The sequence below is a fragment of the Triticum urartu genome, chromosome 3A, assembly GCF_056163025.1.
Source record: "Triticum urartu cultivar PI428250 chromosome 3A, HENAU_Tu73, whole genome shotgun sequence".
NCBI lineage: Eukaryota > Viridiplantae > Streptophyta > Magnoliopsida > Poales > Poaceae > Triticum > Triticum urartu.
In genome coordinates this window covers 497,653,295-497,666,521 of record NC_141875.1, presented here as the reverse complement: position 1 = coordinate 497,666,521, position 13,227 = coordinate 497,653,295, and the positions used below count along the sequence as shown (strand labels likewise).

The window sequence follows — 13,227 nt, the reverse complement described above, 5'->3', positions numbered from 1 at the left end:
ACATATCAGAACGAATAGCAGAAGCAAATGTAGGTGTCGCAAACTTACTCATAACAGAAGGTGAATCAAGTGCTTCATAGTTGAGGGATAGATCTTGGTTTTTGGATCTCTCAAGTTCTTCATAGTGTCCAGCAGATATAAATCCCAAGTCACTCAAAGAATAGAGCTATGCTCCCCGGCAACGGCGCCAGAAAAAGGTCTTGATAACCCACAAGTATACGGGATCGCAACAGTTTTCATGGGTAGAGTATTTAACCCAAATTTATTGATTCGACACAAGGGGAGCCAAAGAATATTCTCAAGTATTAGCAGCTGAGTTGTCAATTCAACCACACCTGGAAACTTAGTATCTGCAGCAAAGTGTTTAGTAGCACAGTAATATGATAGTGGTGGTAACGGCAACAAAAGTAAAGACAGCAAAAGTAATGTTTTTATTATTTTGTAGTGATTGTAACAGTAGCAGCGGGAAAGTAAATAAGCGTAAACCAGTATATGGAAAACTCGTAGGCACCGGATCAGTGATGGATAATTATGCCGGATGCGGTTCATCATGTAACAGTCATAACATAGGGTGACACAGAACTAGCTCCAGTTTGTCAATGTAATGTAGGCATGTATTCCGTATATAGTCATCTGTGCTCATGGAAAAGAACTTGCATGACATCTTTTGTCCTACCCTCCCGTGGCAGCGGGGTCCTATTGGGAACTAAGGGATATTAAGGCCTCCTTTTAATAGAGAATCGGAACAAAGCATTAGCACATGGTGAATACATGAACTCCTCAAACTATGGTCATCACCAGGAGTGGTCCCGATTATTGTCACTTCGGGGTTGCCGGATCATAACACATAGTAGGTGACTATAGACTTGCAAGATAGGATCAAGAACTCACATATATTCATGAAAACATAATAGGTTCAGATCTGAAATCATGGCACTCGGGCCCTAGTGACAAGCATTAAGCATAGCAAAGTCATAGCAACATCAATCTCAGAACATAGTGGATACTAGGGATCAAACCCTAACAAAACTAACTCGATTACATGATAAATCTCATCCAACCCATCACCGTCCAGCAAGCCTACGATGGAATTACTCACGCATGGCGGTGAGCATCATGAAATTGATGATGGAGGATGGTTGATGATGATGACGGCGACGAATCCCCCTCTCCGGAGCCCCGAACGGACTCCAGATCAGCCCTCCCGAGAGGTTTTAGGGCTTGGCGGCGGCTCCGTATCGTAAAACGTGATGATTTCTTCTCTCTGATTTTTTTCTCTCCGAAAGCAAATATATAGAGTTGGAGTTGGCATCGGAGGGTCAATAGGGGGCCCACGAGGTAGGAGGCGCGCCCTAGGGGGGGCGCCCCCACCCTCGTGGAAAGGGTGTGGCCCCCCTGGTCTTCATATTTGGCGAGGATTTTTTATTGTTTTTTCTAAAACCTCCCGTGGAGTTTCAGGTCATTCTGAGAATATTTGTTTTCTGCACATAAAACAACACCATGGTAATTCTGCTGAAAACAACGTCAGTCCGGGTTAGTTCCATTCAAATCATACAAGATAGAGTCCAAAACAAGGGCAAAAGTGTTTGGAAAAGTAGATACGATGGAGACGTATCAGTCCCCACAACATATGCATTAAGACAGAGCGGCAACTTACAACAACAGACATGCTTCGAAAACTACATTACATATTACAGCAGCATGATAAAAATGTACTCAAATATATTCACAGAAGCACAGAGACTATATATAGTCCTTTCACAATTGGAGTAAGAAATGCAAGGATAGTTATAACTTGGAAGTTTCGCGCTAATAGCCTAATAACAAATTTCAAATAAAAATAGTATTAATTCTAATATTATATGGCAAAGTAGGAAAGAAAGCCTCGCAGTTCTCTCAGTTATCACAAAAGTAATATGCCACTTTGCTCCAAGCTTCAGTGGGCGGAAAAGAGACATCATGGATCACATATGATATGTGCTAGCCACAGAGGCAAGCTCACAAAAACAAACAAAGGGACTGGTAGAATATGATGATACTGTTGTTCTCAGGCGAGGAAATAAAAAATTCAATAACAGAAGCTAATTTCAGGGACCATAATGGCGCTGCATCAAGTGCAGTTCAATTTCATGCCTGTATCAGATGAAATGAAGCAATAGCAAAGCTACGATTCACCTGAAACTAATACATGGTTTCATCCATCAGAATTAGCTGGTTACACTAATCATGCAATATCAGTGGGAATCTGAACGATTTTCTTCATCACCCGGAATCATGTAGTTCAACCCAACATAACACAATGAGCAATAAGGTCCATAACCAATGAAGGAATGCATGTACATTCAGTCTAAAGCAGTAAAAATGTGCAAATGTACTTTAGGAGATGGCGTGACCCGTCGATTTTCTTCATCACCCAGGTAATGCACATCTCATCAGCCAGCAGAACACAAAAAAGAGGATAGAAAAAGTACTGCTAAGAGGTTTGCAAAAAATCAAAGGAAAGTATTTGCTCAATAATAAAGGAGTACATATGTAGTCCAAGAGATGGCATGATCCGTCAGAAGTATCTGGTTGTAATAATCATGAAAAATCAGTGGGAATCCGAACGATTGTCTTCATCACCCAGATCATGCACATCTCAGCCAGCAGAACATCACAAGTAACATATGTAAAACAATGATTTTGAGCATCAGCAAACAAAATTCTTCACAGTACTATAAAGCATCAACTAAGACTACTCCTAGAATAGTAACACAACAATTAAACTTGAGGAACTAATAAAGGAAAAAAGAAAAGAGCATCCTGTGCTGTATAAGGTCCAACAGAAATTGGCACATTTCCTACGTTCGGTCAGGCCACTGTGATCCCGCGACGGGGCCGCTTGCTACGATGGGAGTTTGGCTATGGATCTACACTAGCAGAGCAGCGATGGAAACAAGGTAACAGAGATGGGGGTGAGCAGGGGAAGGACCTTCTGTGGAGCGTCGTCGTGGTCGGCGTGGACGACGCCGTCGTTGTCGAGCTCGAGGTCGGACTCGACGATCTCCTCGTCCAGCTCGTCGGGCTCGGGGGTTGGGTCGTGCATGTCCTGGTCATCCTCCTCCTCCTCCTCGTCGTCGTCGATGTCATCCATGGACCTCGCCTGCCGGTGCAAATCCAACCCCAAAAAAGTGGATCAGACAAGCAAGTAATTTGAAGATCGATGCCGGGGGAGGAGAAGGGACGTCGGATCAGCACCTTGGGCGCGGGCTTGGGCTTGGCGGATGCAGCAGCGGTGGCAGGGAGGGTGGCGCTGAGGGAGGCGGCTAGAGTCGAGGGGGAGGTGGATCGAGACGGATACGGGGAGCATCTGCCTCGATCTGGATCGAGGAGAGGGAGGCCGTGTGCTGGATCTTGCCGGAGGGGAGGGAGGGAGGAACAGAGCATGGGGATCTTGGAGCGCGCTGGATCTTGCCTGAGGGGAGGGAGGGAGGAGAGCAGGGGGAGGGGTGGGTGGTGGCGAGGGGAGGGGAGGTGGGAGGGATCGGGGAGCGCTAGGGTTCGCGGGGGACGAGGGAGGAGTGCGGGCTGTGGCCTGTGGGTTGTTGGGCTATGTGGGGTGAGAAGGTGAGGAGGGAGCACTGCCGTTGGATCTGGGTGTATCGGACGGTGCTCGATCCATGATCCGCGTGACATGCCTCTGAACCAATCAAAATAGAGTACATGTGTGTGACATCCATGACCATCTAAGTAGGTCGTAACCGGCTGAAAATAAAGTGCAGATCTCTTTGGCTAAGAGAACCGACTCTTTTGGCGCCGTCTTTCGGCGGTTCCCCTCCGCCGGTGACCTCTTGGTCGTCGGCGGTGAGGAGGCTCGTCGGATCCCGCGTGTGTGGATCATTTTAGCTTTAGGTGGCGATCGGGGACGAGGGCGGGGCGGCAATACTGAATAAAGAAGCTTTGGGTTTTTATCCGGCAAGGCTGCCAGCAAGGACCTCGACACGTAGAAGAGCAGGGCATCGAGGAGGTGGTCGCGAGCGAGGAGTTCGTCGCCGTCACCTTCCCGGTGACCGAAGACTCGTAGTCATACCCGCCGTTTTGACAACATTTTGAAAGAAATTCAAAAAAAAGCAAAACAAAACTTTCGCAATGTGGCATTATATCTAACCTAGTTTACACGAAAAATAATAAACATTGACTACAGTAAATGTCTTAAAAACTGTTCTCGGAACCGAGTTATCATGTATGAAGATCAATGGCTTTTAAGCCAAGTGTTCTCGGAACCGAGTTATCATATATGAAGATGCATAGTTTGTTCAAATGATCTCATATTGTGCACAAGGGTGCATATTGGAATGGCAAACAATGTTGCCTAAGGAAATTTTCATTTTCTTTGGACGAAAAAATCATTTTCCATTTTCCAAGTGCCTAAAATGAGTATTTTTGTGAAGGACCTACCAAATAATTGTTGCAAAATTGGAACAAATCCATTTTCTAAAATACTAGGCCATATTTAATGCACAATTGACCAAATGGTTGGGTGTAAAAAGTTTTGATCCACCTCTCGGGAAGAAGACAAATTTCCGCCGATTCAGTTGGAAGCGGGGCAAATTTGAACTGCAGCTGCCTCATAGTTTGCTATTTATTTTTTCCAAAAGTCATTTCTAGGTATAAAAGTAGCTATTTAATCAGAGAAACACCAAAAAAATCCAAGATTAAACCACTAGCTAGGAACGGTCATTCCCGCCGTTTTGACCGCATTTTGAAACAGGCATAAAAAATTCAAAAAAAAAATTGGGAAACCTTCGCATTGTGTCATTATATGTGGCCAAGTTCACAGGAAAAATAACAAACTTGTAATACGGCAATTGATTTAAAAAAATGTTTTCAGAAATGAGCTATCATGTGTGAAGATTCATGGCTTTCAAATCAAATGATCAATCTTATGGCCACATTCATGGCATAGTTTGTTCAAATGATTTCATATTGTGCACAAGGGTGCATATTGGAATGACAAACAATTTTGCCTAAGGAAGTTTTCATTTTCTTTGCACGGAAAATTCATTTCCCATTTTTCGAGTGCCCGAAATGAGTTTTTTTTGTGAAGGAACTACCAAATAAATTTTGTAAAAATGTACCAAATAATTTTTCTAAAATACTAGGCCATGTTTAATGCACAATTGACCAAATGGTTGGGTGTCAAAAGATTCGATCCACCTCTGGTGAAAAAGACAAATTTCCGCCGATTCAGCTGGAAGCGGGTCAAATTTGAACTGTAGCTGCCTTGTAGTTTGCTCTCTATTTTTTCCAAAAATCATTTCTAGGTACATAAGTATCTGTTTTATCAGAGAAACACCAAAAAAATTCCAAGATTCGACCACTAGCTAGGAACGGTCATTCCTGCCGTTTTGACTGCATTTTGAAACGGGCATAAAAAATTCAAAAAAAAATCAAAAAATTGGAAAACCTTCGCATTTGTGTCATTATATGTGGCCAAGTTCCCAGGAAAAATAATAAACTTGTAATACGACAATTATTTTAAAAAAGTGTTCTCAGAAACGAGCTATCACGTGTGGACATCAATGGCTTTCAAGCCAAATGATCAATCTTATGGCCACATTGATGGCATAGTTTGCTTAAATGATCTCATATTGTGCACAAGGGTGCATATTGGAATGACAAACAATGTTGCCTAAGGAAGTTTTCATTTTCTTTGGACGAAAAAACCATTTTCCATTTTTCGAGTGCCCAAAAGGAGGTTTTTTTGTGAAGGACCTCCCAAATAATTGTTGCAAAATTGGACCAAATCATTTTTCTAAAATACTAGGCCATATTTAATGCACAATTGACCAAATGGTTGGGTGTAAAAAGTTCCGATCCACCTCTGGTGAAAAAGACAAATTTCCACCGATTCAGTTGGAAGCAGGTCAAATTTGAACTGTAGCTGCCTTGTAGTTTGCTCTTTATTTTTACTAAAAATCATTTCTAGTTACATAAGTATCTATTTTATCAGAGAAACACCAAAATAATTCCAAGATTCAACCACTAGCTAGGAACGGTCATTCCCGCCGTTTTGACCGCATTTTGAAATGGCATAAAAAATTCAAAAAAAATCAAAAAATTAGGAAACCTTCACATTGTGTCATTATACGTGGCCAAGTTCCCAGGAAAAATAACAAACTTGTAATACGACAATTATTTTAAAAAAGTGTTCTCAGAAACAAGCTATCACGTGTGGAGATCAATGGTTTTCAAGCCAAATGATCAATCTTATGGCCACATTCATGGCATAGTTTGCTTAAATGATCTCATATTGTGCACAAGGGTGCATATTGGAATGGCAAACAATGTTGGCTAAGGAAGTTTTCATTTTATTTGGATGAAAAAACCATTTTCCATTTTTCGAGTGTCCAAAAGGAGGTTTTTTGTGAAGGACCTCCAAAATAATTGTTGCAAAATTGGACCAAATTATTTTTATAAAATACTAGGACATATTTAATGTACAATTGACAAAATGGTTGGGTGTAAAAAGTTTTGATCCACCTCTCGTGAAAAAGACAAATTTCCGCCGATTCAGTTGGAAGCGGGTCAAATTTGAACTGCAGCTGCCTCATAGTTTGCTTTTTATTTTTTCCAAAAATCATTTATATTTACATAAGTACCTATTTAATCATAAATACATGGTTTGGTGGCATACGTCAAGGTTTGGGCAGTGGCCGAGGGCCCCAACTATAGAGCGCGTAAACTCGCATGCCCGCCGTGTGGTCACCGCGTGACCGTGGCGTTGCCATGTGTTCTGGGCGGCCTAGGCATGTCTAGTGGGTTGGGAACTCCCCAGGTAGGTGCTAGGAAGAAAATTACAACATAAGATTCTCACGAGGAAACCGATCGATGCTCAAACATGAATTAGCAACCAAGTGTTTGATTAGCGGTACATGAAATGTACATGGCTAATGGGCGTGTGTTTTGGCCGAGGATGATCAGTTACTAAGAAGACCGTCTTCACAAATTTTCAGCTCAAAAGGAGGAGCCTAGGTGGTACTTGCTTTGCAAAGTACCACACTAGACATAAATACGAATATTGAAGCCGGGCCCATAATAATGAATGGATTGAGCTGGTATTTGGTGGAGGATGGTTATTTGGGCATAGGAAAGCACTATAGAAAATGGATACTATTTGGAAATGCCAAAGTGGTACTTCCTTCACAAACTGTTGTTCTGAACAGAATAGGAAAATGAATATTTTTGAATTATTTTTGAACTAGGCAAGGAAGGTTTTTTACATATTTGACGAATATATGACCCAAAGAATTTATGAGATTTTTTGGGAATTTTGGGAATGACAGAAATATAGGTTGCTTCACAACCTAGGTCAAAAACTACCACATGGACATGACACATAGGCAAAACTGATGAGGTGGCGCCTAGTCATAGCAACCCACCACAATTTACAAGGTTATGACCATTTATATTGGTCGTTAACAACTAGAAATAAGGCAGCGGACTAGCGTTGTTTGCTTTATGACCATTTCGTGTAAGGAAATTACGACCTTTCTGACCAAAATGGTCGCAATGGTTTAGGGTTTGGAGCCCCCCGAACAGCTTTTGACCAATTGGTCTCAAATGGTCATAGATCTATGACCAATTCTTCCAGGGTCACTGACAGAAGGTCACTAGTTGACATATTTCTTGTAGTGATAACCAATCATACATAAAAGAATTCAGAGGAGATTCAAATATTGTTCACAGATAAACTTGATCATAAACCCACAATTCATCGGTCTCAACAAACACACCGCAAAAAGAAGATTACATCGAATAGTTCTCCACAAGAGAGGGGGAGAACATTGTATTGAGATCCAAAAAGAGAGAAGAAACCATCTAGTGTCGGGGCCCCGATCCTAAGTCACACCGATCTAGCATGTAACACTTGATATCACTTTGCGGCCTCACGCATGGTATTCCCACGGGTGCCACCTTACCTGGCCCCGGACCGTTTGCGCCTTTTGGCTCACGTATATGATAGCGTCGCTAGCATCCATATGACAGAGAACCCGGGCCGACATGACTAGTCGTGAACCCAAAGTGGCACTAACTTACAGGGACAGGCATACATGAATCAACCTCGAGCATGTCGGTCAACAGCGTATGAATCCGGGCTGTAGCACTGGGCTAACAGGACTCCGGGAACCCGGGCTGTAGCAGGCTAGGCAGGACTCCGGATGTCACCGCATGACATTTCCCCGAAGGGACAGACACATGAACGAAGTGAATCACATGCCGGCCAGTCAAGTGTTCCGGAGCAGTAGTGCTGGGCTAGCAGGACTCTGGTGAACCGGGCTGTAGCGGACTACTATGGCTCATGGAAGCACTAGACTACATTTCCCCATAAGAGAGGCTACCAGGGATAAACAACTAGGTTGTCGGATCCCACACATAGCAATACACGTTACACGTACACATAACATGCAAGTATGTGCTGTACAACATGGCATCACAACATAACTCAAACTCATATAGATAAAGGCCCAGAAGAGCGACATAGCATTCAATACAAATAGGGGTCTCATGACCCATCATTCAGAGCATACAAGCAACGGAAGCATTACATGTCTGAGTACAGACAACTACAAAAGGAAAAGACTAAGAAACCTGACTAAACACGACCCTCCCAAGGGTACAAGATCGTAGCTGGGATACAAGCTACTCGTCAAAGTCACTAGTGTAATCAACTGCAAAACATAAATAAGCAAACGTGAGTACGAAGGTACTCAACAAGTCTTACATCAGAACTATCTACATATGCAACATTATCAACAAAGGGGTGGTGGGGTTTTAACAGCAGCAAGCCAGCTTTGACTCAGTGGCTAACCTATACTACGAGTATCAAAAACTTCTTTGAGGTGAGGAGACGCACACGAGTCCACAAATTCACCATATCAATACTCCACTACGGATCCGTTCCCGTCTCCCTACGAGAAGGCCATCCATAGCACTCACGCTTATCTTGCGGATTTTAGAGTATCCACTTCAAGTTGTCTATGTACTACATAAGTCCTCCAAGTTTCCATATCCGAGGAAAACGACTATTCGAATAGATAATGTTAACCCTGCAGGGGTGTACTTCTTCACACACGCTCTCGCCACTTATCTCCCTGTACACGTCATGTACCTCGGCAACCTTCAAGCGGAATCCGGGCGAGGGTGTCGGACATGACCTAACTAACCACACAAGTCTCTCGTCCAGGTTTATCGCCTGTTCGAGTTCCATCCGCAAGGAGTTCCGGCCAAAGTCTCCAGTACGACCCCAAACAATGTGTGCAGGGTTCCCAAGCCCACCATCCGGGTGCCACTTGGTACACTGTGCCACGGTGCCTAGTCTGTCCCAAGCCCGTCCCATCGGACACCACCTGGTAGACAAGTAGCACTACCTACAAACGCCAGAAACTAGTTGCAACTCCTGGACAAACATCAAGTGGATTAATAAGCCGAGAGGGGCCGGATAACCGGAACCCAATGTGTGGTGGTAACTGGACTTGGATAACATACACAGAACTCGGTGCTTAGGGATGGTTCCAATGAGACAACCCACCATGTACTCCTACATGGCCTCTCATCGCTACCTTTACCAAAACGTGTTCACACACTTAGCCTTTATCGGTAGGACATGTTCACCGCTCCGATTCATTCCCGATGAATCAGACCTGACACAACTCTAAGCATAGCCGGTATAAAGAAAACAAGCATGGATGAGTAGGCACATCAAGGTTCAAGCAACTCCTACTCATGCTAGTGGGTTCCAACTATTTACTGTGGCAATGACAGGTCATGCAGAGGAATGGGTTCAACTACCGCAGCAGAAAAGTAGCAGTTGAATCATTGTTGTCCTAATGCAGTATAAGGAGCAGGAGCGAGAGAGTGGGATTTATCGAAATTCTCAAGGGGGTTTGCTTGCCTGATAGACGACGAAGGGGTACGGCTCCTCTGACAGGTACTCGGGAACACCTTCCGGAGTGGAACCTATCGAGAAGAAACGGTGCCGGCGATCAACACACAAACAAATGCAACAAAATGATGCATGAACATGACATGTGCAAATGCTAGTGTTTGGGCTAATGCAAGATGCTACCAAGTTGGTTGAAGCCCATTTGAATCAAAGATTCAAATGCAATTCAAAATGAAGCATTTAAAATGCCCATATTATGTTTTCACTTATACAGCATGTATAAGTTGGTTTTTCATGCATGTAACTGGCATAAATGGATTCCTTGCATTTTTCTGATAATTTTTCATATATAATTTATTTGATTCTGAGCTATGGTTGAATTATTATGATTTTTTGAAGTTTAGGCAATATTCTGGAATTTCCTGAGTTAAAATAATTCCAAAAAAAGAATAACTGCGCCAGCACTACGTCAGCATGACGTAAGCAAGTCAACGGGGCTGAACAGGTCAAACCTGACCAGTGGGTCCCACTGGTCAGTGACCCAGTCAACTAACTAAGTTATTAGTCCTAACTAACTGGGCAGGGCCCACTAGTCAGTGACTGTAGTAGCTAACCTAGTTAGTTAATTAGTGCTAACTATAGTAATTAGTCAGGCGGGGCCCACAAGTCAGTGAGAGAGAGGGGGAGGTCAAACTGGGTTGTGGGGTCAACCCACGCCAGTCAAAGGTCAGCGGTCGCCGGCGTTTAGCCGCCGGTGAGTCCAGACGCGGCGGTGCACTGCGGGTTTGGCCAACGGGGAGCCATTTGGCGCGCGGAGTGCAGCTACGGGATGCGGACACTCGTCTGCATCTAGCCGTGGTGGTGGCGCGGCCGGGGAGCGGCCGGAGGGGCACCGGCGATGACGAGTGCGGCGGCCGGAGTGCGGGTTCGGGCGGCGCAGCGCTATGGTGCACGAGAAGACGAGCTGGTGGTGACGTTAGCTTGCTGCGGAGCTGCAGAGCACGTCCATGTGCGTAGGAGCAACGAACACGGCCTCTGGCCACGGCGGCGAGGAGCTCAGGCGGCGTCGCGAATCGGTTGCCGACGGAATGGTGGCCAGAGAGGGAAATAGGGCACGGGGAGAGAGGGGATAAGAAGAGGAGCTCACAGCGAGGCTAACGGAGGGCTCGGCAGGCGCGGGGATGGACGGTGGGCAGAAAATCAACGGCGAGGGTCTCCGGGCACCGAAGTTGAAGAAGACGTCGGGGACGGCGTTGCAGGGCCTCCAGTGAAGCCTGGCTCGGCGTGGAGGTTGAGGACGGCAGCGCGGAGCTAAAGGGCATGCCCAGGAGGCGAGGGGAGGCAGTGGCCCCGGTGGTGCTTGTCGGCAGCGACGGTAGCGCTTCGGCCGTCGCGGGAGAGGGTGGCAGAGGAGGAGACGGGGATGAGGGAGAGTGAGAGGGGGTCGGGGAGGCTGCGTGGCAACTCCAGGGACGTCCGTAGGGAGGCGGTAAGCAGGAGGTGGCCGGGCGTGCGCCGGCGTGCGTCGGCCACGCGCCTCTCATCCTCCTGGCGGGAGGTTGAGGGTGGCTGGCAGGGCTAGCTGGGCCGCACAGTGCCAGGCCTCAGGTAAGTGTTTTCCTTTTTTTGTTTTCTTTTCTATTTCTGACATTTGTTTTTGACTTAAAAATAAATACCAGCACAAATATAAAAATGTTGAGATTCCTTGTGACCACTAGTTATAATATACCAGAGGCCCTCACCAAATTCCAACATTTTTATAGCCTTTAAAATATTTATATTATTTTAAACAACTCCAATTCAAATACATATGGGTTCATTCAAAAATCCAAAATGTTTAGCAAAAATGTGCATCACCTCTGGTTGTTGTTTGCAACATTTTCCAAAGACCATGAACATTTTTGAAGAGCATTTTGGGTTTATTGAAATTCCAATTTAAAATTGAACCTATTTGAATTTGCTTTGGTGCTAGGGTTTGAAACATCCCCATTTCAATTTCATTTGAAACTTAACATGATGCACAAAGCAAACCTATAACATACCAGAACTAGGGATGTGACAACTCGCCCCCACTCGGAAGAATCTCGTCCCGAGATTCAGGAGTTGGCGGAAAGAAAGCGGGGTACTCAAGTCGAAGACGCTCTTCTCGCTCCCAAGTAGCTTCTCTCTCGGAATGATGAGACCACTGAACCTTGAGAAACTTGATGTTATGACGTGAAGTGACACGCTCTGCTTGATCCAGAATGTGAACGGGGTACTCTCGATAAGTGAGGTTATCTTGGAGATCAAGCGTTTCGTGGTCCACTCCGCGGATGGGATCCGAGAAGCAACGCCTGAGTTGAGAGACGTGGAAGACATCATGAACTCGAGAAAGATGTGGGTGTAGTTCCAACTGGTAGGCAACCTCTCCTCGTTTAGCGAGAATGCGAAAAGGACGAATGTAACGAGGAGCCAACTTGCCCTTGATACCGAAACAATGGGTACCCTTCGAAGGGGTAACCCGAAGGTAAGCCTTGTCGCCAACTTCATAAGCCACTTCGTTATGACGACGGTCATACTGGCTCTTTTGACGAGATTGGGCTGTTTTCAAATTCTCACGAATGATGTGAACTTGCTCTTCTGCCTCCTGGATCATATCCGGGCCAAAGAATTGTCTTTCACCGGTTTCTGACCAGTTCAAAGGTGTTCGACATCTTCGTCCATAGAGAATCTCAAAAGGAGCTTTCTTCAGACTGGATTGATAGCTATTGTTATAAGCAAACTCGGTGAAAGGAAGACACTTCTCCCAATCCATACCGAATGAGATAACACAAGCTCTAAGCATGTCTTCGAGAATTTGGTTGACCCTTTCCACCTGACCACTTGATTGAGGGTGGAAAGCGGTACTGAAGGAAAGATGGGTGCCCATGGCAGTTTGGAAACTTTCCCAGAAATGAGAGGTGAAAAGACTGCCACGGTCTGAATTGATCTCTAGTGGAACACCATGGAGTGACACTATTCGGGAGATATATAAGTCAGCGAGCTGACTAGCAGTGATACTCTCTCGAACAGGTAGGAAGTGAGCCACTTTGGAAAGACGATCAATGACTACGAAGATAGCATTATTTCCTTTCTTGGTCCCGGGAAAGCCAGTGATGAAGTCCATACCAACTTTGTGCCATTTCCACTCGGGAATAGCTAAAGGTTGAAGGGTGCCAGCAGGTCTTTGATGCTCTGCCTTAACGCGATGGCAAACGTCACAGTTGGCAATATACTGAGTGATTTCTCTCTTCATCCTAGTCCACCAGAACCTCTGGCGTAGG

The 13,227-nt window shown here is 45.0% G+C and overlaps 2 pseudogenes; both read right to left on the bottom strand.

Annotated features, from left to right (window-relative positions):
* Nucleotides 1–2,196: 2,196 nt before the first annotated feature.
* Nucleotides 2,197–2,272, bottom strand: LOC125549660 (small nucleolar RNA R12; annotated as a pseudogene).
* Nucleotides 2,273–2,552: 280 nt separating this feature from the next.
* Nucleotides 2,553–2,628, bottom strand: LOC125549657 (small nucleolar RNA R12; annotated as a pseudogene).
* Nucleotides 2,629–13,227: the final 10,599 nt, after the last annotated feature.